At 38.5% G+C, this 27,708-nt stretch overlaps 1 long non-coding RNA gene across 1 annotated transcript; it reads right to left on the bottom strand.

Moving 5' to 3' along the window:
• Positions 1–1,272: 1,272 nt before the first annotated feature.
• On the bottom strand, positions 1,273–9,532 carry LOC308632624. Its single transcript, XR_014018616.1, has 3 exons — positions 9,406–9,532; positions 1,985–2,135; positions 1,273–1,527 (listed from the first exon to the last, which is right to left on the bottom strand). It is a non-coding gene; the product is annotated as an uncharacterized lncRNA (long non-coding RNA).
• Positions 9,533–27,708: the final 18,176 nt, after the last annotated feature.

The raw sequence follows: 27,708 nt of genomic DNA, 5'->3' as shown, positions 1-27,708 counted from the left end.
AAAGGTTAAGCACACTAACTTTACAGGATGAAAATCAAACTGATATCAAAATTCTTATCACCAATAATGGATGCTTGAAGCATGAAACAAATCCTCCCAAGTGCTAAGAATAAATCAGTTTCAATCTAGAATTCTATATTCAGCTAAATTATCAGAACTTGTAAGAATTACAAATACAACTCTATAGAATTTTTCCCATACATTATTCTTGGGAAATTTCTGGATAATATAGTCAAGAAAATAAATTTTTAAAAAGTGAGCAAGAGAAAGAAAACATGAGGAAGAGGACACACTGGAGTGAATAGAGAAGTAAGATGAAAGTAAGTCCCACAGTGGACAGGTGTACATCACCTAGAATAGAAAGTTGATGGGATGCAGGAAAAAAAAAGTTTTTGAAGAAAAAAATAGAATAATTTTTTAAGTGAAATAACAAGAAGATTTTAGCTATGTGACATAAAACGTATATTTGATTTCACAGCAAGAATAAATGAAAAACAATTAGCAATGTCTTATAAAATGTAAATAATGATCACAGCAAAAATATGTTACAAATAAATTCTACAATATTTTTAGGACATTTCATGGAATGCAAAAATTCTTCCATAATTTTATTTATGGTTTCTGGTTTCCTGTTTAGCTAAAAGGCATTTCCTGCCCTGAAATAATACCAATATTCTCCTAAATGCTTTAAATTTAAATATTGTATTTTTATGATTTTTAAGCTTGGATTTTTAATCCATAAAAAATTATTTTTACACAGATTTAATAAGGATTTAACTTTATTGTTCTCATGATGAGTAATTATGCCAATGCTTTTTATTAAACATGCCATTCTTTATTTACTGAATTGAAATGTCACTTTTTATTATTTCATTCCAGGCATGTTAGGAAATGGTTTATACTATAGATCAAAGAAAACTGAAAGAAGGTAGAAGAGTTTTCTTTGTCATCAAGAGGAAGCAGGGCCTTGATAAGTTCAAACATTGAAAAGACTCAATAAAACGCATCCCTGTGTCAAAAGTCCAATAACTATTAAGAAAAGAAAGAGAATGTATGACTTTTCAAATTTGGAGAAGATAATTTTACTCTCCATGGGAGTGCAGGAAAGAAGATAAAGTTTAAAAAGAAAATGTAGAAATTCAAAAATATAAAATATGGAAAAAATGAGACTGCTCATTTCAAGACTGGAAGGATAATACACACGCACACACATTTACTCTGACACATAGTGTTTTGTAAAAAGAAAAAAATCACCACTTCAACATCTTGAAATAAATATTTTATTGTTTACTGAAAGGAGATTTGTGTTTATGAAGAATGCAGAAAATGCTTTTGACAAAACCCAACATCCATTCCTCGTTAAAACAAACAAACAAACAAACAAAATAAAACATCCCTCAGCAAACAAGCAACAGAATGGAACTTCTTCAATCTGGGAAAGGCCCCTGAGAAAACCAACAGCTGCCATCATCCTTAGTGTGCAAGGATCAGGAAGTACTGGTGCTGTCACCATGCGACTGGAGGCTCCTACCAGCACAAGGAAGAAGTAGAAAGACGCCATCCAGATAAGGAAGAAAGAGAAAAAAATCACCTTTATTCATGAACACCAGGATCATCTAAGGAACTATTTTATACCACTGAACTGACTAGAAAGTGGTATAAAAATATCAATCATATTTCTGTATACTAACAACAAAGAATCAGAACTTGAAGTTTAAAATTGTACCATTTAAATCGCATGAAGTATGATGGGATAAGAAATCTTGTTCAGTACATTTTCATTATACATAATATCAGGGTTCATTTTGACATGATCATATCCAAACATGCAGTATAATATGCTCCGCTGTGTCCCCAGTACTCTCCCTTTCCCTTTCCCCTGCCCTCTCTTCGTTCCCCTTCTTCTGCCCTACTGGTATTCCATCTATTTATTTATAGTGTTTTGAATTAGTGCATTATAGATACACACAAAAGTGAAACTCACTGTGGTATGTTCAGATATATACATAGCACAGCCTGGTCAAGTTCATTCCACCAGTCCTCCCTTTTCCCATTCCTCCTCTTCTCCTCTCTGCCCACTTCTTCTCCATAGATCTCTCTTCAGTTTTCATTTCACACTTATTTTTCTCCAGCTTCTAAAACATTCAATCCTTAAATTTAAAAATAAATCTTGCAAAAATATACAAACCACATTCACAAAATTCTGAAAAACATTGCCAACTGAAATTAAAACCTAAATAAATAGTGAAATATATTGTGAGGTTGGGTCAGAAGACACAGATGGATGTGTCTTCCCCAAACTGAACTTCGATATTAAGACAAACCAAGTCAAAAATCTCAGAAGACATTTTTGTAAGACTGACAAACTGATTTTAGCATTCATATATAAAGTTTAAGAACCTAGAATAGTGCAATTGGGGAATCATTACCACCTCATTTCAAGGTTTATTAAGAAGATGCCTTAATCAAGGTGTTGAGGTTTTGGCACAAAGATTAACAAGTAGTTCAATTAATCAGAATAGAGAGTCTAGAAATATTCCTTGAGAATATAAATGTTGTATTAGAAATGAAATTTGAACAATTTATTTTTTTTATAAATGGGAAGCCAATTCAGAGTAGAAAGATAGTAAGGTTTTTCTTCAATAGTACTGGATTGATTGGATATCCATATGTAAAAAACAAATGAAATTCAATGCATGCCTCACATCAATGACAAATCTCTACATACAACTTGAAAGTGTTAAGCTTTGAGAAGAAAACAGGAAAGTCTTTATAAGTTTGAATAGGTGTGTTCTCATCTCACTAAAAGCACTGTCTAGAATAAAAACATAATAAATTAAATTTCATCAGAAATAATATCTTATACTCTTTGAAAAACATGTTTAAAGAATGAAAAGACAGAACACAGACTGAAAAAAAAATACATGCCAGTAATATGTCCAGTAAAAATCGGTATCTGGAATAAACATTTTAAAGTCTCAAAACTAATTAGAAAATGATAGCTAAATTTTGTAAAGTGAGTCACCAACTGCCTAAAGATGAGAAGACAGGATGAGAAAACAGTGGAAGAGGAATTACTAAGCAGTGTGATTAGTAGTGACTATTCAGATTCAACAATACACTTTAAAATGACATATCAAGTTTAATCATTATCTTTGCTAACAATGGAAGAATGGGTTAACATCTATTAATGTAATTTGATACATTCACTTAATGAAGTACAAATAAATTATATTTAGGACTCAATGTGCATACATTAAAATAAAACTATAGCCCAACAGCTTATATTACATTAATGGCAAATATTTTATATATATTACCAATATTTGGAAAACAATGTTGACCATTCTTAATGATATCATTAAATTTCTCCTTACCTTAAATAGCTAACTGGAATATTTAATTAAAATAATGTATGGTTTCTATGGACAACAAATATAAATGGTATATAAGTTGAAAAGTATAAGACACTGTGGAGAAAATATTAAGCTACGAAAAGACATAAAAAAGCACTCTGCATAATGGAAAATATTTATCAAAGTAAATTTTCTAAAATCAAAAAAAATCAAAGCTATAGCTATACTAATCAACTAATCAATTAATCAATGTGTTAATATTTTTATCCTTTTCTTTTTCTTTTTTCTTTCTTTTTTTTTTTTTTTTTTTTTTTTTTTTTTTGGTACCAGGGATTGAATGCAGGGACTCTTAACCACTGAGGCACATCCCCAGCCCATTTTCTATTTTGAAACAGGATCTTGCTGAATTGACTTGGGATTCTCCTGCCTCAGCCTCCCCAGCAGCTAGGATTGCAGGCATGTGACAATGTGCTGGGATGTGTTAGTGTTTTCAAAGAATTATTTTTGTTTGGGAGATTTTTTTTAAGGATAAAATTTCTGTAGTGCTAAATAATGGAATTAACCTTTGTAAAATATTATTTTCCATTATGCAGAGTTCTTTTTTATGTCTTTTCAAAAACAGAAGCAAAAGCACTGCAGGGTATTAAAATGTACTACTAATATAATCAGAATAAAGTAAACAGTGATTTAAGAACAGGCTGATGGACCTAGAGAATAGAATTTGGAATTCATTTATACACTTGAATAAAACAAGGAATTTAATATATAATAAACATATCAACAAAATCAATGAGAAAAGAAAAACTACCAAATAGCACTGGGAAAGTGGCTTACTTTATGAAGAAAATGAAAGTTTTTCCTTATTAATTAGTGTATACAAAGGTAAGTTTAAAATTTTCACATTAAAATAAAAGGATAAAATTCATAGAAAAAATAGAAGCACGGGACTTCTAGATTTTTACAGTCGTATAAGCGAAACCCAAAAGCACAAACAAAAGGTTAGATAGGAATATGATTAGAATACATGTAAATACTTGCACTAAGAAATCAAGAACAAAATCAGATACTGGTAGGATGTATGTACAATGTCCATGAGCATAAGACAGGAATTTGTTAGGATACAGGAGGAAGCCCTTCCAATTGAATGAGTGAAAGAGAAGATCCGGCAGAAAAGTGGGTGATGGGTATGAAAATGCTCATGAACAGATGCTCACAATCACTGTTCATAATAAAAATATGAATTAAAACAAGACCGCAATATCACTACACTGGAAAAATCAGAAGGCTTGGTAGTGCCAAGTTTTGTCAGCAATGTACAGAGGAAGCATTTGTTTTTACACAAGTGTAACTGTTGATGTGTTCTGAATGCAGCTTATCGATTTTTAGTTATACCCTACATTTCAGCAGCCCTCTGGCTGGGCATGTATCTCAGTGAAATTCTCAGAGGTCCACAGGAGACATGTGACAGGGTGTACGCTAAAGCACTGCTCAGTTGTATGGTCAGAGCAAGCTATTCACCCATTCTTTGGGGAAATGGGTGAGTAAAACTGAAGGGCACACAGTGTGGAGGACTACCAAGCACAGAAGGAAAAATTAGAGGTGTGAACACCATCAATGTTAGAGATGCAAAATATTGACACCACATATTAAGAAACTGAATGAGGTCTGCAGCTCAAAGCATTTTGTTAATTAAAATATATCCTGAGCAAAACTAAATAGACATATAGATATAGACACATGTGTATAATGTTTTCAAGACTGTATATAGATAGATAAATAGATAGATAGATGGATGGATAGATAATAGACTTCCTTGTATAATGCTACTTATAAAGTGAAAGCAAAATATTTGGGGAGATAAAAGAGAATGAATAGTATAATCTCAATAACTAAGTTACCATATACCAGTGAATCACTACCATCTTAGAGAATGATTAACTCAACTCTTTGTACCTAAAGATCAAAAAATAAAAATGAATTAAGACAAACCAAAAAAAAGATACTGTAGCTTCTCCCACGACACTACAATTTTCACCATGGCTGCTTCTATACTTCATTCAAGTATCAATGCCAGGAACCTGACCTTTCAGCCACCTCTTTCTGGCACTTCCAAAGATAGAGTTCCCTCCTCTTGTCCTCCCACTAGTGGCTCCTGGGTCAAAATATGACCTGGGTGTTACTGGTTGGTGAATCCCACATCATGATCTTTGCCCTGACTACAGGAAGGCTGGGCAAGGGGCTATCCTTGGAACTGCTTACTGTGCCTCACCCCCACTGATACTGTGGGGAAGAGCTCCCTAGCCACATTGGAATACATCAGGCATTCCAAAGCTAGATGCCAAACTGAGTGAGGAAATATTCGGGTTTTTTTTTTTTTTTTTTTTTTTTTTTTTTTTTTTTTTGCTGCTTCATAGATTTCTGGACTTGTTTTATTGAGCATGTCTCCAGAATTATTTTTAGATACTGTAGGTTATTAGCATACTAGATCACATATTTGCACTTATGGGTCTAAATTATTTTTCTGAAACATGGTGTAACTGTTACCTGTAAAGATTACAGTATTTCCAGACTTTAGAAAAGCTTATTTTGCAGTATATCCAAATATTTTATTCTTATTCCATTTGTCCTACACATGTCTTTAGGGACAATAATCATACATAGATTGATAGTCCTTCATATGCCATCTGCTTTTTTATCTTTTAAAATTATTTAAAATTTTTCACTTTGTTCATATTTCCCTAGCCTTCCTTACTGATTCCTAATTTTTTTTTTTCAGTAGTATCTAACTGTTTTTTTTTTCCCTGTTTCCTTCTGATGGTTCCTCCCTCCCTTTTACCTTTTTCTTTTTTTTAATTCCCATGAGTTCTGCTAGTTTGGTGTTCCAAACTTTAATTGATCCCCTCTAGATCAATCCTGGACTCTTGCTTCAGAAAGACAATCCCTTTAAATTCTTAATTTGATAAAACTTTACCTTATACTGTTTTCTTGTATAGTTCTTTATTTGCCTTTTGATTTTTCAGATCAATTAATTTCTACATTTCCTAAAATATATATTTAACATATATATATATATATATATATATATATATATATATATATATATATAATTTAATGTCATATTATTATTCTCTTTTTCTTGCTACTAATACTATGAAAGGTTGTCCAGAAACTTTCTCAACAGTTCGCCCTGTAGTTGCAAATAAGGGCCAGGTGAAAAGAACACCTTTCTACTTGGAGTAAAACTTCATGATATTACCTGACCTGGGCATGGAGACTGAGAGGTTGGGTGTACTTGTAGGGGCAGGGGGCACCAATATAATGTAATTTGGTTTCCACCTGATATAGTTTGGTTATGAGGTGTTCCCCACAAGCTCCTGTGTCAATGCAGGAATGTTCAGAGATGGAAGATTAGATGATTAGGCTGTAACCTAATTAATGGATTAATAATTCGAATGGACTGACTAGGTGGTAACTGAGGCAGGTGGGGCATGGCTGGAGGAAGTGGGTGACTGAGAGGTTACTCTTGGTTTAGATATTTTGCCCCTGGCCCTCCACCTCTCTGCTTCCCAGTTTCCATGAGCTGAGTGGTTTTCCTCTGCCGCCACCCTTCTGTCATGATGTTCTTCTTCATGTGGGGCCCAGGGCAATGGTGCCAGCTAACCAGGGATGAACCCTCTGAAACCCTGAGCAGAAAATAAATTTCCTCCCCTAAGTGGTGCCTGTCAGACATTTTCTCACAGAGACAAAAAGCTGCCTAACACAACACTTGTCCACATTAAGCATCTGCTTCTTCAAAGAAGGTGCTCCTTTGCTACTCAACCCATTTGCCTGGCATGGTATGGAGTCGAGCTGGATTCCAGGAGTTATTCTACAAGTGCTTCCTGTACTGCCCCAAACATGAGGTGATTGCGCTCATCTTTCTCTGGCTCAAGGTCTTTAAAATCAAGCGCCAATTTCTGGTGTCCTTTCTTACTGCCCCTCCAGTTTCGTTCTCTCAGCAGCCATCATCCATGCATTGTGGTATAGAGTACAGGTGTTCCATGAACTCACCTCAGTTAGCATGCCCTTTTCTGTTTCGTGTTCTGTATGCTGTCTTTAGTTCATTTTAGAGACAGCGGGGGGAAAAAAGCAAAATAATGATTTACTTTTCCATCTCAAACCAAGAAGAATCCCAGAGATGTTCTAAATGATGATGCAAACTCTGTGGCTGTGAAAGCTGAGTGTCCTCAAGGGTGGTAGCTCATTTTGCAAGGGCAATGCCAACTGGAGGGCTGACTCCAGGTCATGCCCTCCAAAGGCTGAGGGATGTCAGATAAAGCTGCATGCTCCAGTGCTGAGATCTCTGAACTGTGCCCCTTGTTCAGTGCTGCCATTCCTAGTGAATCTGTTATCCAGGAAACACATTTACATATCGAGTACAAATTATGAAGACATAGCCATTTGAAATGTTAGTATACTTGTGTTCTGCTCAAGAAAACATGCCAAATTGAAATGAGCTAGTTAGAACGAGATAGAACTAAAAGGTCCATGTAGGGGACCCAAGAAAAGGGCCTGGTCTTTTCTTTAATTTTGGCATATTTAATGTATGGATGCAGTCTTCACTGGCTGCTCAGATCAGTCAGATACCCTCAAGTATTCTGGAGCATGAGATTCTTCAGTGAACAGCTGTTCTATTCCAGAGGCATCAACTTAAGACTGACAAGGGGCTGGGGTTGAGGATGGCGATGATATAAACTTCTTCCTTCCATCACAGAAGTCCCCTATGAGGATAGTTCAGTTAGACACATAACTGGAATACGAAGTATCTAACCGCCACCTCATGGGAGTGTCCTGTGATATAAATAAGAATATTACCTGGCATGCAGTTAATCTCAATAAATATTAGCTATTTTATTGATATTGTTTTAATGACAACATTTTTTGAAGGATGAAAGTGGGAGAATTCTTTTCATTCATAGGTGGTCATTGACAAAGACCAGAGCTCTGATGGTTAGGATAAAGGATAACCTGTCTATCTGGAAAAGGAGAATTGAACATAAAGGCAAAACTGAAAGGGGAGGACAGGGCATGTTTTGGTGCTTCTGTATCGAGGGCGTGGTAACAAGACCTGTGTTGGCCTTGGGTCCCCTGCATTGACCTTTTAGTTCTATCTCATTCTCTCTAATTAACTTGCTTCAATTTGGCATGTTTTCTTTAGCAGAGCATCTGGCATCAGCTTGGTCCTGGTAGAACAACAATTTTGAGAGGATGAGAGACGTGGATGGAAATAACCCCTCTAAAGTTACGATGACCTTCTCCCATAACGTATTGTGCTGTGGTGGTAATGATAGATACACCAGCTTCTGTATTTGAAGTTAAAAGAAAATTCACTTGTGTTTTCTTTTCACCATCCATAAACTGTTATTTTGTAATAACAGAGGGAAGAGTTTTCTATAGCTGCCCGGTCAGTGGTTCCAAACTGGAAATAACATCCAACCACTAACTGCTGTTTAATTCTTTTCTTTGTTGTTGTTTTTACTTTATTTCATGCGTAACTATGTTTGCACAGCAAGGAAGCAACATCTGAGGAAATGTCACTTGGAATAGCAAATAAGGTAGCAATGCCATTGTCTTACTGGGATTTTGTCTTTGGTAGGTGAATGCATTTTGGTGGGTTAATAGTCTTTAGTCTCTAGGAATAATTTATTTTAAATAAAATGAAATATGTACGAAGATAAAAGATGGAAAACGACAGTACTTATGCACAAATGAGTCTCATATTTTGTTGTTTATTTATCTTGAATAGAAACAATTAAATGCGTATTTCAAAATTTCTAGTAAAAGGGAGTATTCTGAATGGTCCTAACACAAAGAAATAAATGTCTGAGTGACAGAGATGCCAATTACTCTGATCTGATCATTACACAGTGTAAATGTGTTGAAATGTTACTCGGTACCCCATTAACATGTACTATTACCATGTGTCAATTAAAAATTTTAAAATAAAAAATATGTTCAAAGTTATAAAAAAAAGGAAAAAAATAGAAAATGCTTCTAAGAGAAAACTCACCCGAAAAGTAGGGCTGGCTGCTGAGTGAGTCAGAGGCAGGAGGAGGGAGACTTGGTGGGAATTCAGCACAGGGCGAAGCCAGTTGAAGCCAATCTTTACGTGTAACCGAATCCCAGACAGACTTCTTGTGTTTCTGAGGGATGCTCCTGTTTTTTCTCAGGGGTTTCTATTTTAGGGGTTGGCACAAAGAGACGTCAGCGGATGTTGGCAGAAACCATGTCTCTCCCCAGCTGCACCAATGGAAATCATCACGCTACAGTGAATCATCTTTTTCCTTTGCCTCTGGGGTTTTGTGCACCATGTTTTCTGCTCAAAGACATGCCTGTAACCAAGAAGGAGGGATCCTTGGATCTCTGGAGTTTATAGCGCCTCCATAAAGGAAGGGTCCAAATGCAAAGAGATGAAGACAGGATCATGCTACTTTCCTCCATGATTAAAATACTTTCCCATCCGGGGCAGTGTAGTGAGTCAGCTAATGGTGCAGAGTTCCTTTCCCAGCACCATTATTCGTGTCATTCACTCTCTTCCTCTCCAGTTTTCTTCTTGTTACACAGAGAAAAACAATTTAAATTCAGGAGCGCTGATAAAGTTCCAAGTCAGCATTTTAACTACTCTGCGTTTCAGTTTACACGTCTGTAATATGTGAATAGTAACCACTTCCTCGGGATTGTTGAGAAGATGCAATTAGATAATTGAGTTTAGTGCATGCAAAATTTTCCCAGCAAAGTTCTTCTGGAGGTAAACCTTTTCAGATCCAAGATTTTTAATCTTGGAGTTACCTCCAGAAAAAAAAAAATTGTGCTGGGAAAATTTTGCATGCAATAAACTCTACTGTTGTATACATGACAATAACACTTTTTTTCTTTTGTATAATATCTTGCTCTAAAGATATATCTGTGTAGCTAATAAAATTCAAGTTAGAGATATCTCTTTATTCATCTTTCCTCATACAAGCCTGTAGTAACTTGGCACAATATCCCAGGCATAGTTACCATGACGTTTCAGATTATGCTCCAGTTGTTAGGGAGGCTACAAAGCTACAAGATGAACGATGCAGCAAAACATCAGGCACAGTCCTTGCTTTTTGAGCATCTCACCATCTCACTGTCTGATAATATGATCAAAATAAAACTGGGTGCAATTTTTTATAAACTAGGTTGGAGTGGGGTGAAGGGGAGGGTAAAGCTGGATAGAATGGGCTCCTTGGAGGAGGAAGGCATTTTAGGATGGGCTGTAAGTTGAGTTTGGGACAGTATTTGTAAAGATACAGGAATGAGCATGGTTGGGGTGTTGGTAACTTGCTGGATACATGGAGCATTTTTCTGGCCTGTTCTTTGTATTTCTTTTTTTTTTTTAACAGTACTGGGGATTGAACACAGGTGTGCTTTATCATCTCTACCACTGAAATACATCCCCCACACACTTTTTATTCTTTATTCTGAGACAAGATTGCACTGGGTTGCCCAGACTGAACTGAACTTGAACTTGAACTTGAACTTGGGATATTCCTGCCTCAGGCTTTGGAGTATGGGTTTGCACCACACACCTGGCCTAATTTCTTCTTAATTAGTATTATTATCATAATTATTGGCAATATTAATTATAAAAAGTAGTGAGTTCCATTGTGACATTTTCATACATGTGTATAATTTGCTTTGATCCTATTCCTCTTCCCTATTACCCTTTCTATTCTTGCTGAATTAACCTGTGAATCATGACTCAAACAGAATTTTGCTATAGAAAGAAACAGCAAAAATGACAAATCTCTAATGATCATTCTGAATATTTTATCAATTACCAGTGTGTGACCCAGAGTAGAGGACATAGATTAGCTATGTCCCCAACAAGAAAGTTTTTCTGATCTTATGTAAGTGTATTAGATGTGATCTAAGTGGGCAGACTTGGAGAATCCACAAGTCTAAATTAAAAAGCAGTTTTACTGAAGCTTAGAAGATGGTTTCGATAGCTCTGAGAACATTCTCAAGAGAAAGCAGATCGATATTGCATATCCTAAAAGTATTCAGAAACCTGAGGAAAGAACTAATGAGACAGTTCTTTTCTAAAAAATGCAGAAAGGGGCCATGCATTCCTTGGTGATGTGCTCCAGAAAAATGTTAACAAAAAGATGGTTTTTACTATTAAACCATCAACTGATTTTTGGCCTGCAAAGCACCAGCTGGCTTACATTACTTGTAATGTGCTTTGGTGTGTCTCTGATGATAAATATGAAGGGTCCTTTAAGATATACAGAAATATTAAGCAACTAAACATGCTCCCCCTTTGAAAATTTAAGAGTCGAAAGAAACATGAAGGACTTCTAAACACTGGAAACCTGAGGTGTGGTTAAGTCAGTTTTGTCCCCACCATAACGAGCCAAGGAGAACTTACTCTGCTTGGGAAATCAACAACTTTGAGCTCCAAATGCTGGGATTTTAGCCCAGCATAAAAACCAAACGAAAGACAAAAACACTTTTCATAATCCAGCATCAGTCCTGAGTCTGTGCCCCCAATGGTGCTTCACAGGTTTATTTTACTTATTTTTTTTCCACCAAAAACATCATGTAGAAGAGTGTTCTCCTCCTGGTAAGTGCCAAGCACATTCCTATCCCCAAATAGTTCCTCACTCTTTTTGGAAGCAAAGCACTGGCCACTCTGCTTAACACTGAGGTTTACTCCCTCTGGCTTCTAATTCCACCAATCTACCCTCTGTCCCCCACCAGCACCTCTTTTCTGGGAGGCCTGGGAACTGGTGCACATGAGGCTGGTTGTCTTTCAGCACAATCTAAACTCATAACCAGTGATGTGTGTGCCCCATAAAGGCCTTCCTTAGTCAGCGTTTAACATGGAATAGGAAACCTGATAAACAATGGAGCTGCACAGTATTTTTCTTTTACTGTACGTACAACAGCCTGCACTTGGAAACCATGGCTTTTTTCTGCTCATGCATATAAAGTACGATACATGGTTGTCCAGTACACTCTCTATCTCTCCAAAATAGACTATAATTGCATTGTTGGTGTAAAAAACCTTAAAGTGTCCTTTCAATTATTCCCCAAACATGCATTTTATTATCCCAGACTCTGTTGTAGGCTATCGGGATAACTAGGAGGCAAATGCAAGCAACAGACATAACCAAAGAAGCCTACAAGTGCTGTAACAACTAACATAACAAAAAGGAAAATAATTCCTTTTATTCTTGGGCTTTTTTTCTTTTTCTTTCCTTTTTTCTTTCTTTTTTTCCCCCCAAATCCTAGGCCTCAACACTCTCCACTCTTAGAACCACCAAAGGTTGATTTTGGGGAAAAAGCTAGATAGGGCACACACAAGTCATTCTGAATGAACTCTGAGGTCTGTGGTATATATGATAGCCAGGAAAATGAGCCTTTGCCTCAGGAACAAAGACCAGAGAGGCAAGAGGAATGGGGAAATTTATCCAAGCAACTATAAACACTCTTCAAAATGAGGGCAGGTTTTCAAAAACTGAGTGCTATCAATTCACTTCCGAAGTGGATCCAAAATTTGCCAAAATAAGAAGGACAAAAGTCTCTGACTCATCTTTTTTTTCTTAGCTCTCATTTTCCTGGGATGCTTGAGAACTGGCATGGCTTAGTAGAACAGTCTCAGGATTTGGGACCACATGGTTCCTGCCTGTAGATTCCAATCTGCTACCTATTGATTGGGGGAGCTTGGGCAAGCTACTTATCATCACCACATCTAATCTTTCTTATAGATTAAAAAAAGATAATAGTATTTAACTTTCAGAATGTTTGTGTCTCACAGCTCAGTCTAAGTAACTAGAATGATAGGAGCTATGTATAAAATGGAATTACAGGTACCAGATGTCCCATGGAAAGTATGAGGGTCTGAATAAAGAGAAGGATTGAGGGTGTGAGCATAGTGGTCAAAGAGGCAAACAGCACCAGAACTAAATCCAAAAGTCTGCAATCCAGAAAAGACAAAACAGAGGTAACAGGTTTGGAACGAGGTGCTTGGGAGGCTGCAGATGCAACAGTGCCTGATTGGCTCATCCAATCATGAAAATGGATAATTGAAAAGGTAAAGTGCCAAGGACAGTGCCTGGCGTGGAGTAGGCTCTGAAGACCTCTCTCCTACCTAGAGTTGCCTTTTGCAAGTCAAGTCACAGACATGCTAAACAACTTGAGATTTAAAACTCTTCCATACACACAGCCTCATGAGAACTGTGGCCCCTTGTGGTGACCGAGACATCACCCAGCATGCAATTTGAAGCTCAGAAATTTTACTTGATTTGCCCAAACTCCCATAACTAATGCAACAACAAAGGTCAGAACTGACTAGAAGAACTGGTACAAGTAGAATGTTGTTAATGGCCAAATGGTAGATCAACAGAGTCATTAAAGGGAGCTTTAGACAACTTAAATATCATTTTAGCTCCTCCAAATTTCTGAATCAAAATTTTCTGGGAGTAGAGACTAGGGATCTGTATTTTAAATATCACCTCCAGTAATTCTGAGACAGCTGCCTTCAAGTCTAACAGTCACCTTGGCTGTGATTCTTTTACTGAACAAAGGCACCTGACAGTGAGACCATGTTGTCAGGCAAAGTACCCACCTGGTCAGAGCCATGCTGGACCTGGAAAAACTTTGAGCTTCTTCTTCAGTAGGCGATGAAAGTGACTCTGCTTTTACTCTTATTCTCTCTGGCAATTTTTTTTTTTTTTTTTTTTTTTGCTGTTACTATCAAACATTTACTCTTAATAATTAAAAGAAAAACCTTCTTTTAAGAAGCATTGGGAAACACTACACAATCATTCTAACCAATAATTGGATACAAATACTGGGAACTTGTGAAAATATGATCTGATATTTTAATGCATCACCTAAAATATCAATAAATGGCAAAATCTTTCTAAATCTTATTTCTAGCATACAAAGGCAAACAGCATACTAGGTGTTTTTTTTTATAAGAGCCCTTTATTAAATATACAAGAAGCTTGAAGGATTTGGGTAGAAGAATTTCTTACTTTACTAACCCCCATGACAGTGAAACTTCATCCTTCAGTCAGAGAGTAGCTGTCCGTGACCTGGGATGAGGTCTTAGTCATACCTGGGCTGTTTCCTCACCTGTTAAATGAACAACATTGTCTGCCTCCGAGTATCTGAGAAAGGATTACGAGAGATTGAATTATGAGTGTTTCTGTGAACTAAATAAGCCACATAACAGACACACAGCAAAATTCAGCTATGTCTGATCTACTGATTAGAAATATTTGCAATGAAATTGTCTTTTATCTTTCCTTTAGTTCATCATTGTCTTATTCATATTCGAAGGTGTCTTTAGACAAAATCATCCCTAGCATGTTTTACAAAGCTAAAACTCTGTCATATTTTTATTAGTCTATGGATGCTTTTTGTTTGATCTCTATTCACTACAATTACTTTCTGGAAGCTATCGATGTCACTAAAAACGTCAATGGGAATTCCTACACAATAACATTATTTTAAGAGATTTATTAGATATTCTCCAAAGGTTGTGCCAGTGTTCAGTAAATTCTAACATTACTAAAAATAAATTAATAGTTAGTTATGCTCAATCCTATTCTTTATTTTATATAAAAGGAACTTCAAGATCTTGCATGGTGTTTTGTTTAATTTTATAGGGCCAGAATTACTCTTCTATTGACATGTTAATACACCAGTAAATGGAAGGATTCAGGAGAAAAATATGAGAACTAGATTTCTCTACTCACCCTTTCAATGACTTAGAGGTTCTTAGCATAAAAGCTTGATTTTGCCCCAATGCCTTTCATAATATCTGATACATGGTAAGAATTTGACAGAAATTCATCAGAGCAAGTAACAAGTGCATTTTTAATTGAACTTCAGTAATTGGAATGATATAGTAGGAAAAAATCATAAGTTTAAAGTACTCCTGCTTCTTTTAAAAAAATTTCTTTTTTTCCCCTTTTATTCCTATTTTTTCCCATTTTTTCCTCCACCTGGCACCACTAGCTGGCCATGCAACACTGGTACCACCAACAATGGCCTGCAGAGGCTGTGGAATGCTAACGGGAAGAACAGGATTTGGGCACTCAGTAAAAGGCCATTCGGCATGAAGAACTATCTACAAAAACAAATATCCCTGAAGTGTGTAAAATCATGGAGCAAACATGGTTTATAAATATTCCCATCCCATTGTTTTTGCAAGAATGCAAACCACACCTAAAAGCACATTCCTTATTTTGTAGAAAAAATATATGAGGGTGCATACTTGGTCTCACTATGCCAAGACTTATCCTTAAATTTAATTTTGACCTTCTCATTTTCTCCCTGTGCTATAGTGTGATTTCACAGTACGTCCTCCCATCTGTTGAAACAGAGAAGAGCTTGCATTTTAGACCAAGATGACTAATATTTATGAGGAATGAGTCCAAATTCAAACTAAATGCACATTTTTACATTTGTCCAAACCTAGCCATGAATTATCTCAGGCTATCAATAGAAGAAGAGGAGAGTTGCTATCTGTAAATCCCTATCAGTTTTCCCAAATTGCAACCTTGGCAATGGGTGTGACAGAAAAATGCTCAGCATTCCTAGTAGCCTAACCTGCCAAGATAGATAAAGCCTGCTTTGAAGTCCAGGGACCAGAGACTACACAGATTTTAACCAAAAATAGGCCTCACATCTTTCTCAGAGAGAAGTGAACTGACCTGGCCTGACAGCTTCACAGCCATCTGAGACCAGAAGATGAGCCAGCGGGGCTCCCAGAAGTGGTGGTTTTTATGATAGTGAAAATAATGCCCCTGAAACTGCTCTGGCCAGTAATGATGGTGATTGTATCAGAAGAAACAATAATAATAAAAGTTGGCAGAGTCATGGTCAATGTTATTAGTGCTCACATTTATCACGTGTCTGGGGTGTCCCAGAACTAGTGGCTTACAAGCATACTCCCCTTACTCCTCACAAAGCCTTGTGATGAAGCCAGGTAGCTCCATAAAGTGCCCATGATTCCACAAGCAACATCAGGGCTCAGATCCTGCCTCTCCTCTTCCGCCCTTTGAACCTCAGCCCTTCACCTTCACCCAAAATGCTGCTTCATTGAGTGCCTTGCTACCTCTAGGTGATACCCACCTTGAGTTTCCTTCTGAGATAGTTTCTCCAAAAGTGCTATCTACACACTCCCCCACCAAAATACTCCTACAAATGGAAATGATGTCTTCCAGAGCCCAGATACACACACACACACACACACACACACACACACACACACACACACACACTCCACTCTGAGTAGATCTGTCTAGGTTGTAAGGTAAATCGCCTGTATCCACGTTTTTAGCAAAGTGTCCTCCTATTCCTTGCCTCATGGGAATTCATGTCCATCAGGAAAGATGAGACTGGGCAGTGGGTTCTCGTGCCACATCAGAGAAGCCAACTCTGGTAGCCCTTCTCCTCCTCTAGAATCTTCATTTTTTTCCTTCTCAGGCATGGATTTGTTCACTTGATCATATTTTCTGAACACCTCTGTTGCAGGAGCATAAGCCTAGATGCATATAATAATATTTCTATTAATAATATTTTTTCTCATGAAAATATTAAGATTTGTTATTACTATTTTGTCTTGTTTTGGCCAATGAATAAAATGAGCTATGAATCATTAAGTGATTTGCTAAGGTGTGAAGTCCTTATTAAACTAGTGGTTTTCACTGCAGGGAGATTTTAACTCCTCTTCTCTCAAGGGAATTTGGCAATATTTGGAGACACTTTGGGTGGTCATATCTGGCTGGGCTGAGGACGAGTGTGACAAGAATGTTGTTAAAAATCCTACAATGCACAGGACAGCCTCTCTGGAGAAAGAATTACTCAGTTTGAAATATCAATAGTGCTAAAGGTGAGACTCTGGAGTAAGCAGAAAGACTAGCTTCTGCTTATGGCCTCTCTGGATGATGGCATAGATACTCTTAGGTAAGTTTTGAATCAGAGGCTCTGGCTGTTATGCCATGAATGTCAACTGCCCGATGTCAGGCAGTAGTCTGGGAGCTGGGGTCCTCCCTGCCCAGCCTGTGTGGTCAGAGGCCAGGGAGCAAAGGAAAGTGACTAGACTATGTGATGGAGAGAGAAAGAGGGTGTGGGGAAGGCAGCCAAGGTCTGGCCAGCTCAGTGAAGCTCCGCCCAAAGACGCAGGATCCAACTTGAGTTTAGGAAGCAGGGAGATCAGGAAAGACTAGTGAGGACATTGATGCGAAGGTTCAGACCAGGGCAGATGCCCAGCAGGCAGCTGGGTGGCTCCGACTCCTCAGATTCTTCAGTGTTCGCTGTCCCCATCTATAAAGTGGGAGCCAATTCCCACCCTTCTTACTTTACAGGGTTCTTTCTGAGGACCAAGTGGAATAAGAAATGTAAGAGGCTTTTGTATAATATGAGAATTATGATAACTGTCTGGTCTGTAAAGTATTTCTTCATAATTATTTTTAAAACATGTTCATCTCTCTGGCTGCGTCATTAGTCTCTAGTGCTGAAACGCATCAGTGTTAGCTCTCTGATATCCCTTGGGTGCTTTACAGCTTCCTGATTTCATGGTTACAGAGTTTGCAGCACATATAAAATGACAAGGGAAAAGGTGTGGCTCCTTGTTCTCTAACATTAACTTGGCTTTTAAATCTTGAAATCTACTCTGATTGCTATGAGAAAACCCAACCAGCCCAGCTCAGTTGCTGACATGCTTGGGGATTTGGGAGTAGACAATGGAAACTTTCTCCTGCATTGTTTTACTGAGTTGCCAAAGAGTGGCTGGGTCTCAGCCTGGTAATCGTCCAAATGGCTTGAGGTCATCAAAACCACAGGAAAGAGCCTACTGGCTTGCTGCTACTCCATGGCTTACAAAGCTAGGACCTTTTTTCTTTCTTTCTTTTTCTTTTTTCCTTTTTAAAATCCTTTTGTAGTTCTGGAGAATTAAATGATGATTGCATGAGCCCAGCCTATGTTACAAAGAAAATATTTTGGTACCAGTAGTCAGACCTGGACCCAGCCCCAGTTTTGGCACTTGTCAGCCATGTCACTTTAAGCAATTTACCTTGAGAAATATCCATTTCCTGGAACTTTATTTGAAGAAGAGTTAGCTGATCCATTTCCACATTGTGAGGGGAAATGAGATCATTCAATATTTTTTTTTTTTGTAAATTGCAAGATGCTGAGTTGATTAACATTAGTAATACCCCAATAGATTATAAAAACTATCTTAAGATATAGAAAATACACTTGGGAAAGTGATGATATTTTTTGGAAAAATTATACTCAGCTAGAAAATCAGTGATACAAATTTATCCATCAATGCAGGTTTTAAAATCACATTGTTTGTGGAGTTAGAAATAACATCACCTGAGTATACATGAGAATACGCAGAAGTGGAGTTAACCTAAGCGACTCCCTATCCTCCAGCACTGTCAGGAGGGGTCACTGAGGGAGGCTGCTTTCTATGTAAAACCTAACTTGCCCCTGTCATCCATCCAGGCAGCAGTGGTTTGGGGCTGAAGCCAAGACCTCTGACTTGGTCCAATACTCTTTTTTGCCCAACCACATGCCTTCTCTGGAGTATATTTCCTACCAAACATCCAGCCTCTTGGAGCAGACAAGTGAAGGTCAGGGTCCCAGATGGCAGGTGGAATGAGGTTTGTGTATCTGGTGGGAGTAGCCTAGGAAGAAGGAGTTAGGGGCATTTCATGGTTATCACATCTGTTGCTCAGGCCAAGAATCATTACAGATTCAATTCAACTTACTGGAATTTTCTTCAAAAAAATAGAAATACACTGTAAGTTCCTAAAGGTCTTTCCTAACTCAGTGTTTAAAGTCATTGCTCTGTACTATTCGTAGTTACTCGTTCTATTTCTTTTCATTTTTAAGATACATCATCCTGGCTCTATTACCTTTTCTCAAAAGAACAACAACAACAAAAAAACCTAATGAGCACTAAAGCAAGAGCCATGGATTATTCCATTTTATGGGAAAGAGCCCTTGTTGGGACACTATTTAGTCCCCTAATTCTTCTTTCTCTTTGGCAGATGAAGAGAGATGTCAGGAGAAAGGGAAAGACAGAGTGGCATTCTCTGGTTGTCTAAACATCTTGAACAATTTTTCAAACATTTTGGGTTTGCTAAAATCCAGACTGCATTGTGCCAAGCAGTTTTGCTTAATTTCTAAACCCCTGAGTATTTAAAGGGAAATTTAATCGGTATTTTTCTGAATCGTTTCATTTAACTCATCAGTGTGCTGTTTCATAAGAGGCATTCAGTGCCAACTTAGAAATTTTACTCTAGAAATCTCTCAAAGGCCAAACACAGAAAACAGAGCAGGGACCTGGGAGCTCTACCCTTTCACAGTTTGAGAACTAGAAGGAGCTCCACATCCTGTTTTCTGAATTGCTCATTCTCTAGAAAGATGTCATCTTGCTCTCAAACAACCTGCATGGAAATTAGAATGTTAGTTCTTAAATCTGTTCAAGGCAGGATTCTCTTTGTGTTCAGGCAAACTTAAAGGTCTATGGTAGGGAACTATAAACTTCTATTTAGCGGAGACTAGCCCTTCAGCATAAATGTGACACTTTTATGATAATGATACATAGCAACCAATATTTCTAAAAGGTTCTGCTGTAATCAGCAAAACTACACACATTGTTGCCACGAGAAAGTGTCTGTTCCCTCAGAGCTGAGGCCCAAGCTTCTCATCAACATGCCAAAGATAAAAATGCACTGACCTTCTCCCTGCTCACCGGCTTACTTAGAAACCCTCAAGTCCGTTGGCTTCTCCTCAGTGAAGGCCACCATTCAACAGCTCAAAAGGCTCATGTGTATTTTAATGCCATTTTTCACCTTGCAAGGATGTTCAGGATTGAGTATTGGGAATTGGCCATCGCCTGATAGTGAGGGACTCGTCACACCAACAGTGGTGTGCCAATGTCAATGTGGAGCCAATGTCATCGTGGAGGCTGTTGATCCAAAGGCTAATTTAGTGTCTCTTTCCCCACGCACCATGCCCAGCGGGTTCCATGTGTTCAGTCTTTTCTTCTCCATAATGATTCAATGAGGTTGACTGGTGGAGCTTAATTTGCAACGAAGATACTGATATATAATGAGGTCAAGAAATCATCTAAGAAGATCACCCAGCCAGAAAATGGCAATGTTGGGTGGGAGCAGACATCAGTGGACTTCACAGTGACTGTAATTTCCATTTGCTGTTTTGCTTGCTGCAAACAGTAATGGATTATTGTTTATTTGTTAATAAAAGTGGTGCAGTCCTTGAATAATGTTCAGTGTTGGAGAGGGACAAATGAGCTCTCCAGGCTTGGGAGGAGAAGGAATCACCAACTGGATAGAAGCAAAGTTAGGCAGTGAAGAGTCCTAATTATGGAATGCATAGACATTTCCGGGCATGAGTTGTGCCACCTTCATTTCTCTAATGGTACAGAAAGTCTGAAAAGAGGCTCCTGTGGACTGCAAGAGGAAAGCAGGTGTACAGAGGAGAGTGAAGGCAGAAGTTAAGGTAAAATGCCTGCACCCCAACAGGGTCACCTGTGCCTTCTCACTTCATCTCTCTGTGCCTCAATTACCCTCATGTTTTAAATGAAGATAAAAGTAGTATCAACTTTGCAAGGTTGCTATAAGGATTAGGTGATTTGAGAAATCAAAATATTCACCTGAAAGAGAACTTTTAATAAAATTTAATGAGTATTATTTATATCATTCTCACACTATATTGTTTATTTGGAACTTTCTTTTTCTATAGGAAATACGCTGTAAGTTCCTAATGGTCTTTCCTAACTTGTAGATGGTTATGTCCTAGATTATTATTATAATTCAGTTAGAAGTCATTTGCAGAGGATTTTTACAAAGAGCATGAAAATAGTGCTCATGCTGCTGTGATAACACATGAGAGCCTGTAATGCTCCATAACTCTGGAACAGGGAATAGTTCCAGAATTAAGAGAGAGGCCAGTAGCTGGCCACTTCTTGGGATGGTGCCAGGGGAGGATCTGGGGTCATGGATAGGGTAGAACAGCAGCTCCTGTGGACTGCTACATCATCATCACACTATGGAGTTCTTCCGCCAGAACTTCACCCAAGTCATTGAGCCACAGATTTTCCATTGCTTTAGTTTGTGATGACAAATTTCAGGGGTAGCATCTGTTGTTCATCAAGAATTTGGGGAGATGGGAGATTTGTTCTCTTCCTGTATAACTTGGGATCTGAAAAGCATCACCTCTCTGGACAGATTCACAGGCCTAGTTCCTAAGTAGTTTTTCATATGCACGTTTCCATGCTTCCTCTGCAGACCTGTAAGCACCCAAAAGGCAAGGACTTTGTATGTCTCATCCACCATTGCAGTTCTGATGGCTGGTGAATGTTCTGACTTATCATAGGAGCTCTTGATATGTATTTTGCAAATGAATAAGTAAGTTCCAAGTTTAGTTGTTACCAAGCTTTTGCTTATCAGTAGATTTTATCAGCCCATTGACAGAGGAAGGAAAGTTACCATGTTGAAGCAAGTCAGGAAAGGGGTGACTTGAATGTATTCTTCTTTCCCTAGTGGATACCTATTAACCCATGGGGAACAAACCTCAGGAAGCTCCTCTTCCAGAAAACCTTCCACTGTGCCATCTGCCTCCAAGACCAGCTGAGACAGGCACTCTGATCTTATCTTCTGATATCTACTATTATTCTATTATTATTATTACTATTATCATTATTATTATCATTATTATTACCTATCTTTTAGACTGGAAAACCTTTGAGATTTATTCCCCCCCCCTTGGGAAATCAAACATTGAATCCCATAGCAAGCATGCAGAATGTGCTTCTGCATCTGCCCCACCCTCAAAGGAGTCTCCAGGTGCTAATCCCTAGACCTGAGAGTGAATTAGGGACTCCCTACTCAGTGACCCAGTAGGATCACAGGGGCTTCAAAAGTGGAAGAGGAAGCAAGAGAGGAATTCAGAATGATGTAGTGCAATAAGGTCTGGACTTTTCATTGCTGGCTCTGAACATGGAGCAAAGAGGGTAGGGACAAAAGAATGTGGCAGCCCCCAGCTAGGAATCTAGAAGGAGCAAGAAAAGGAAATGAGGCCTCCACTAAAGCCTCCAGAAGGGAATGCATGGCTCTAATCCTGATTTTAACCCCAGAAACCATGTCAGACTTACAGCACTATAAGATAACAAATTTGTGTTATTTTAAGGCATTGATCTGTGGCACTTTGTGATAGCAACAAAAGAATACAGATACAACTGGGATCTCCAAATTTACTATTTGGGTTACTAGTGGAGAGCAATATTGGTAAATGTAATCACAGAGGTTTCCATGTGCCCAGGTAATTGTGAGGTTCATTCTCTTAAAACCCCCTCACTCATTTGTCAAGAAATTCGTAAGTTATTATAGCAGCATCTGATGGATAAGTTCTGTTTATTTCCCTCTGGCTTTTCCAAGGGCATTGTTTAAGGGCATTTGGTTTTAAACTGGAGAATGATACAGCTGCCATCAGGAAGAGTATTAATATCACCAGGCTCAGTTCTATAAGAGATTTCCTCAAAGGCTGCACCGGTTTCTTCCTAAGTGACCACATTAAAGCATTGGACCAAATCATCAAGGACAGAAGCCCCTGTGTCTGCAGTGGTAGAGCCAGGCTGAATCTGCTCTTGCCACTACCAACATGTCAGAGTGGTCAACTGTAATTCTTTAGGAGGAGTTAGCCTCTCCTTTCCAGGGTCACACTTAACCAAAGCCTGGCATTCTCAAATAAGTACAACTTTACTCCATGACACTGATATTTTCAGTTCCCTGTGCTAATGCAGAAGCAGCAGCAGCAACAACAGCAAGTGTCACATTTGAAGCACTGTGGCTCAGGTTACTGAGAATTGGTACAGCTGTCCCCCATTCCCACTGTATTGGTTCTCTAAGGCATCTGCAGAGGGGACATTCCAAAACCTGAGGGTTGGGTAAGTCAGGCCAGATCACTGAAACCTTCTCTACCACGTTCCTGAGGTTGCACTCACTCAGCCTTCTCTCCTGGATGCTGGCCATCCCAGAAGACCTGCAGTAGAATAGCTTGCAGCATCTCAGGCTTTAGGACCCACAACCAGGACCCACATCTACCAGTCCAGCTCAATATTTTATGTACCTCCCCCAACACCAGGACAGGAGCTATTTAGGCATCTTCAGAGTTACATTAGTTTACAAATATACATTGTTTATGATCTATCCCAAATCATCACACTAACTTTGAATCTTAATAAAGAAGCTGAAGTATCCATGTCTTTATTTCTGTAAGACTTTGAACTCCTTATATAAAAATCCTCCTTTGATTCTTCTAATTACCGCACACTGGTGGAAGCAATCTTTGGATAGCTCCCCTACTTCCCCCTCTCTCACTTGCTCACATATGTGCTCTCTCTCTCTCTCTCTCTCTCTCTCTCTCTCTCTCTCTCTCACACACACACACACACACACACACACATCCACATGTTCGTCTTACAGAAAAACTCTCATTCAGGTTTGTGTCTACATAACTTAAAAGACATTCCATAATAGGAAGCGTTTTCTAATATGTAAAATAGCTGCAATTTTTAAAATGCAGATTTTTTGCCATAAGAAAAACGTTCTCATTAAATGGTCCCCTATCTTCACATTACTTAATTGACTGGTTTTTAAATATGTGAACAGAGGAAACCCCTAAGTATTTTCGGATGATTGCAGAAAAGCAGAGCTCATGTAAAGAGACTCATTGGAGGAAGGTGCTTCGGGTTGCAAAGAGTTAGGCAGAAAAGTTTGTGTCCCTCTGTACTGAGGGCGAAATGTCAGGAGTTCAGGAAAGTGAGATAAATTTGTTACCCAGGAAAAAAGAGCAGTTCCTGGGGATGGAGGACCACGATGGTGACCTACCTGACCCAAGAGAAGGGCTAGAAGCACATTTTCCCGAAAGGGTTAATAACACGCCGAACAGCTCACCTTCTTTGGGACTTTTCCCCCTCCCCCAAGTATGAGGGTATAAATCACTGACTATCAGGATAATGAGAAGCAGATTTGCCTCTGCTAATTTCAGGGATGTGGAAGGTCTTTAGAAAAAGCCTCATAAGACATTGCTGAGTGTTATGAGCCCTACCTCCTTGGTAGAGGGCACATGTGGGATGCAGACTGCCCAAGCTCTGCTCCAATGTAATGGGTGCTGCAAGGGGCAAGAGCTGAGCAGGTGAGACCTGAAAATCCATCATGGGGTCTGTAGGTGAGAAAATGCCTTCCTTCATTTTATGTATCAGAGCCAGGGTTCAGGAAAATTTAGTCTATGTCCTGCGCACACAGGCATCCTTCTCTTAGCCAGGAGTTAGGATCTATACAGAACTTCTGGTTCCCAAAGAATAGACATGGGATGCTTGTCAGAACCCAGAGATGTCCCCAGAGGAGTAAGCTGATATTTCTGCAGCATGGAAACATAAAGCAGCCACAAACATCTTCTTTATGGGATGAAGTTAGTATAAACCAGAAGAAAAGAGCCAAGGTGGAAGAGGGCTTTTCCTGAAAAGACCTGCGTATAGGTCCTGAAGCAGAGCCTGCAGGACCACTTGTCTGATTGCAAATGGGAGTGGTGGAAGAAACAAGGTGTCTCGAACTCTGGCCTCCTCTGACTGAGCCTCGGGGTCTCTGGTCAGGTAGCCTCTTCCTGATCCCTAGGTGAAGATACACTCAGCGGCTGGCCTCCCTCAGAAATAGCTGGGTGGTGCAGACCTGGATAAGGAAAGGAAACTGCTATTGGAGTCCTCACAGGACCATGGTCACCAAAACCATAATGGTCATCTAGGGATGCCCAGTGGATACAGTGACCTACCTACCCCATTATCTGGGGCCCCTGACATAGACACCAATATATTTCAGTGTGGCTTTCTCATACAAGCACAAGGCTCATGTGAAAATGAACATTGCCTAATGACTAGCATCCACAGACTATTGGGCACAGAATATCAGGATTGGAAGGGTACTTAAAGATCTCATCTTCCAACTTTCATTCCATGATGAAGAAACAGAATTTCAGATGGGGGAAAGCTAAGAATATCCTTTTTGCTGAAATTTGTGGTGGAATATTTTAGACTGTCTGATTGGTATTTGCCAATGTGGAGTCAACTTATATTGTTTTATTTTAATTTGCTATATATGACAACTGAATGCATTATAATTTATATTACACATATAGAGCACAATTTTTCATATCTCTGATTTTATACAAAATAGAGTCACACCATTCATGCATGTACTTGGGGTAATGATGACCATCGCATTCCACCATCTTTCCTACCCCCATGCCTCCTCCCTCTCCTTCCCTCCCCTTTTCCCCTTTGCCCTATCTAGAGTTCATTTAATCCTTCCATATCCCCACCCTGCTCACAGCATATTATGAATCAGTATCCTTATATCAGAGAAAACATTTGATATTTGTTTTTTTGGGATTGGTTAATTTCACTTAGCATTATATTCTCCAGCTCCATCCTGCAAATGCCATGATTTTATTCTCTTTTAATGCTGAATAATATCCCATTGTGTATATTTACCACATTTTCTTTATCTATTCATCCACGGAAGGGCATCCAGGTGGGTTCCACAGTTTAGCTATTGTGAATTGTGCTGCAATAAACACTGATGTGGCTGTGCCCCTGTAGTGTGCTGTTTTACCTTTAAAGTATGTTTCTGAGATGTGTTTTATTCCCCAGAGACTGATTCATTACTGTTATTCAATAGATAAGCAAAAGGCCAAGAGGTAGAAAACAAGCTAAGATGTATTTTATACCAAGTTGTTCACGATATAAGAGAATTAACTAGGGCATAGAATAACAAAAGCTACAGAAGGACATGCATACATTCAATTAATTCTTAAAATACATTTAACAGATACCTACATTTCCCAGAGTAGGAACATGATTATATTCTGTATTCCATATTGCATGTAGTTTCAACTGAAAGATTTTCAGATGAATAAGGTGTTACTATAAATACTTGAGATGCTATAAGAAAAATACCACAAAATGAAAAATGACTTATGACTTTATCTAACTTTTATTACTATATTGAAAGAAACTGCATTATGAAAAATTTAAGTGTAAAAGGATTGTAAACCGGATCGTCTATACATGGCAGATATTTATTTCTCACAGTTCTGGAGACTGGTTGTTCAAGATCAAGGCTCCAAGGTACCAGAAGTTTCAGTGTTTGGTGAGGGCTCATTTTTGGCTCATAGATGGTGACTTTTTTTTTGTACCATGAATTGAATTTGTAGGGGTGCTTAACCACTGAACAAAATCCTCAACCCTTATTTTTATGTTTTATTTTGTGACAGGCTCTTGTTAAATACTTAGGGCTTCACTAGATTGATGAGATTGGTATTAATCCTGCTTCAGCCTCCCAAGTCACTGAGATTACAGGCATGTGTCACTGTACCCAGAAACAGAGTCTTCTAATGACTTCCATGTCCTCACATGATAGAAGGGATAATTGAGGTTCTGTGTGGTCTTTTTTTAAAAAAGAAAGGGCTCTAGATTCATTCATGAGAACTCCACTTCCATGAAATAATGACTTCTAAAGAAGCCCATCTCCTAATGACATCACCTAAGCATTAATTAGGACAATGTGAATTTGGGGGTGACACAAACATTCAGACCATAGTACACTGTATGAATTCTTACATGAAGGAAAAACTTTGTAAATAGTTATGATAACAAATTGAGAGCAGTTTGAAGTTGGTTGATTATTCACTGAACAAAATAAAGAAAAAATGTTGAGTCCCATGTGGCATATATGCATGCACGTTGTTGGGGAGGGGGCAGGGAAGGCACTAAAGAAGAAAAGATGGGAGGTGAATGCAGATCCCAGCAAGTCTCAGAGTGCTGGTTAATACAGTATCATTAAGCAACTTCAGAGATGCACGGTAATAATGTCTGTAGGTGCTAGTAATGGAACTCCTGGCTAAAGTCCACCTCAACTTCTTAAGATGAGAGAGTGTGATCTGCTCATTCAGGTTCCCACATCTTTGTTTCGACCTTTCCTTGCTTTTCCAGGAGCAGTATGAAATGATTCATGATGCACCTCAAGCCTTGTGCTCAGCCCCTTGGACAGCAAACTTGTACATCTCACCTTGTCAGCTAGGTGATCCTCTGGAGAAAGGAAATAATAGGATGAGGAAACAGGTTATTACCCCCCAACATTGGCTCCATGTGGGACTGAGACAGAGGGTGCCCTCGCAAGGGGAAGGGAGAATTATTAACATCAGCAGAATAACAGGACATGGAATTACCTATGCA

The sequence above is a fragment of the Spermophilus citellus genome (assembly GCF_964194105.1).
Source record: "Spermophilus citellus genome assembly, chromosome: 13".
Classification (NCBI taxonomy): Eukaryota; Metazoa; Chordata; class Mammalia; order Rodentia; family Sciuridae; genus Spermophilus; species Spermophilus citellus.
This window is presented reverse-complemented; position numbering and strand designations above follow the sequence as displayed.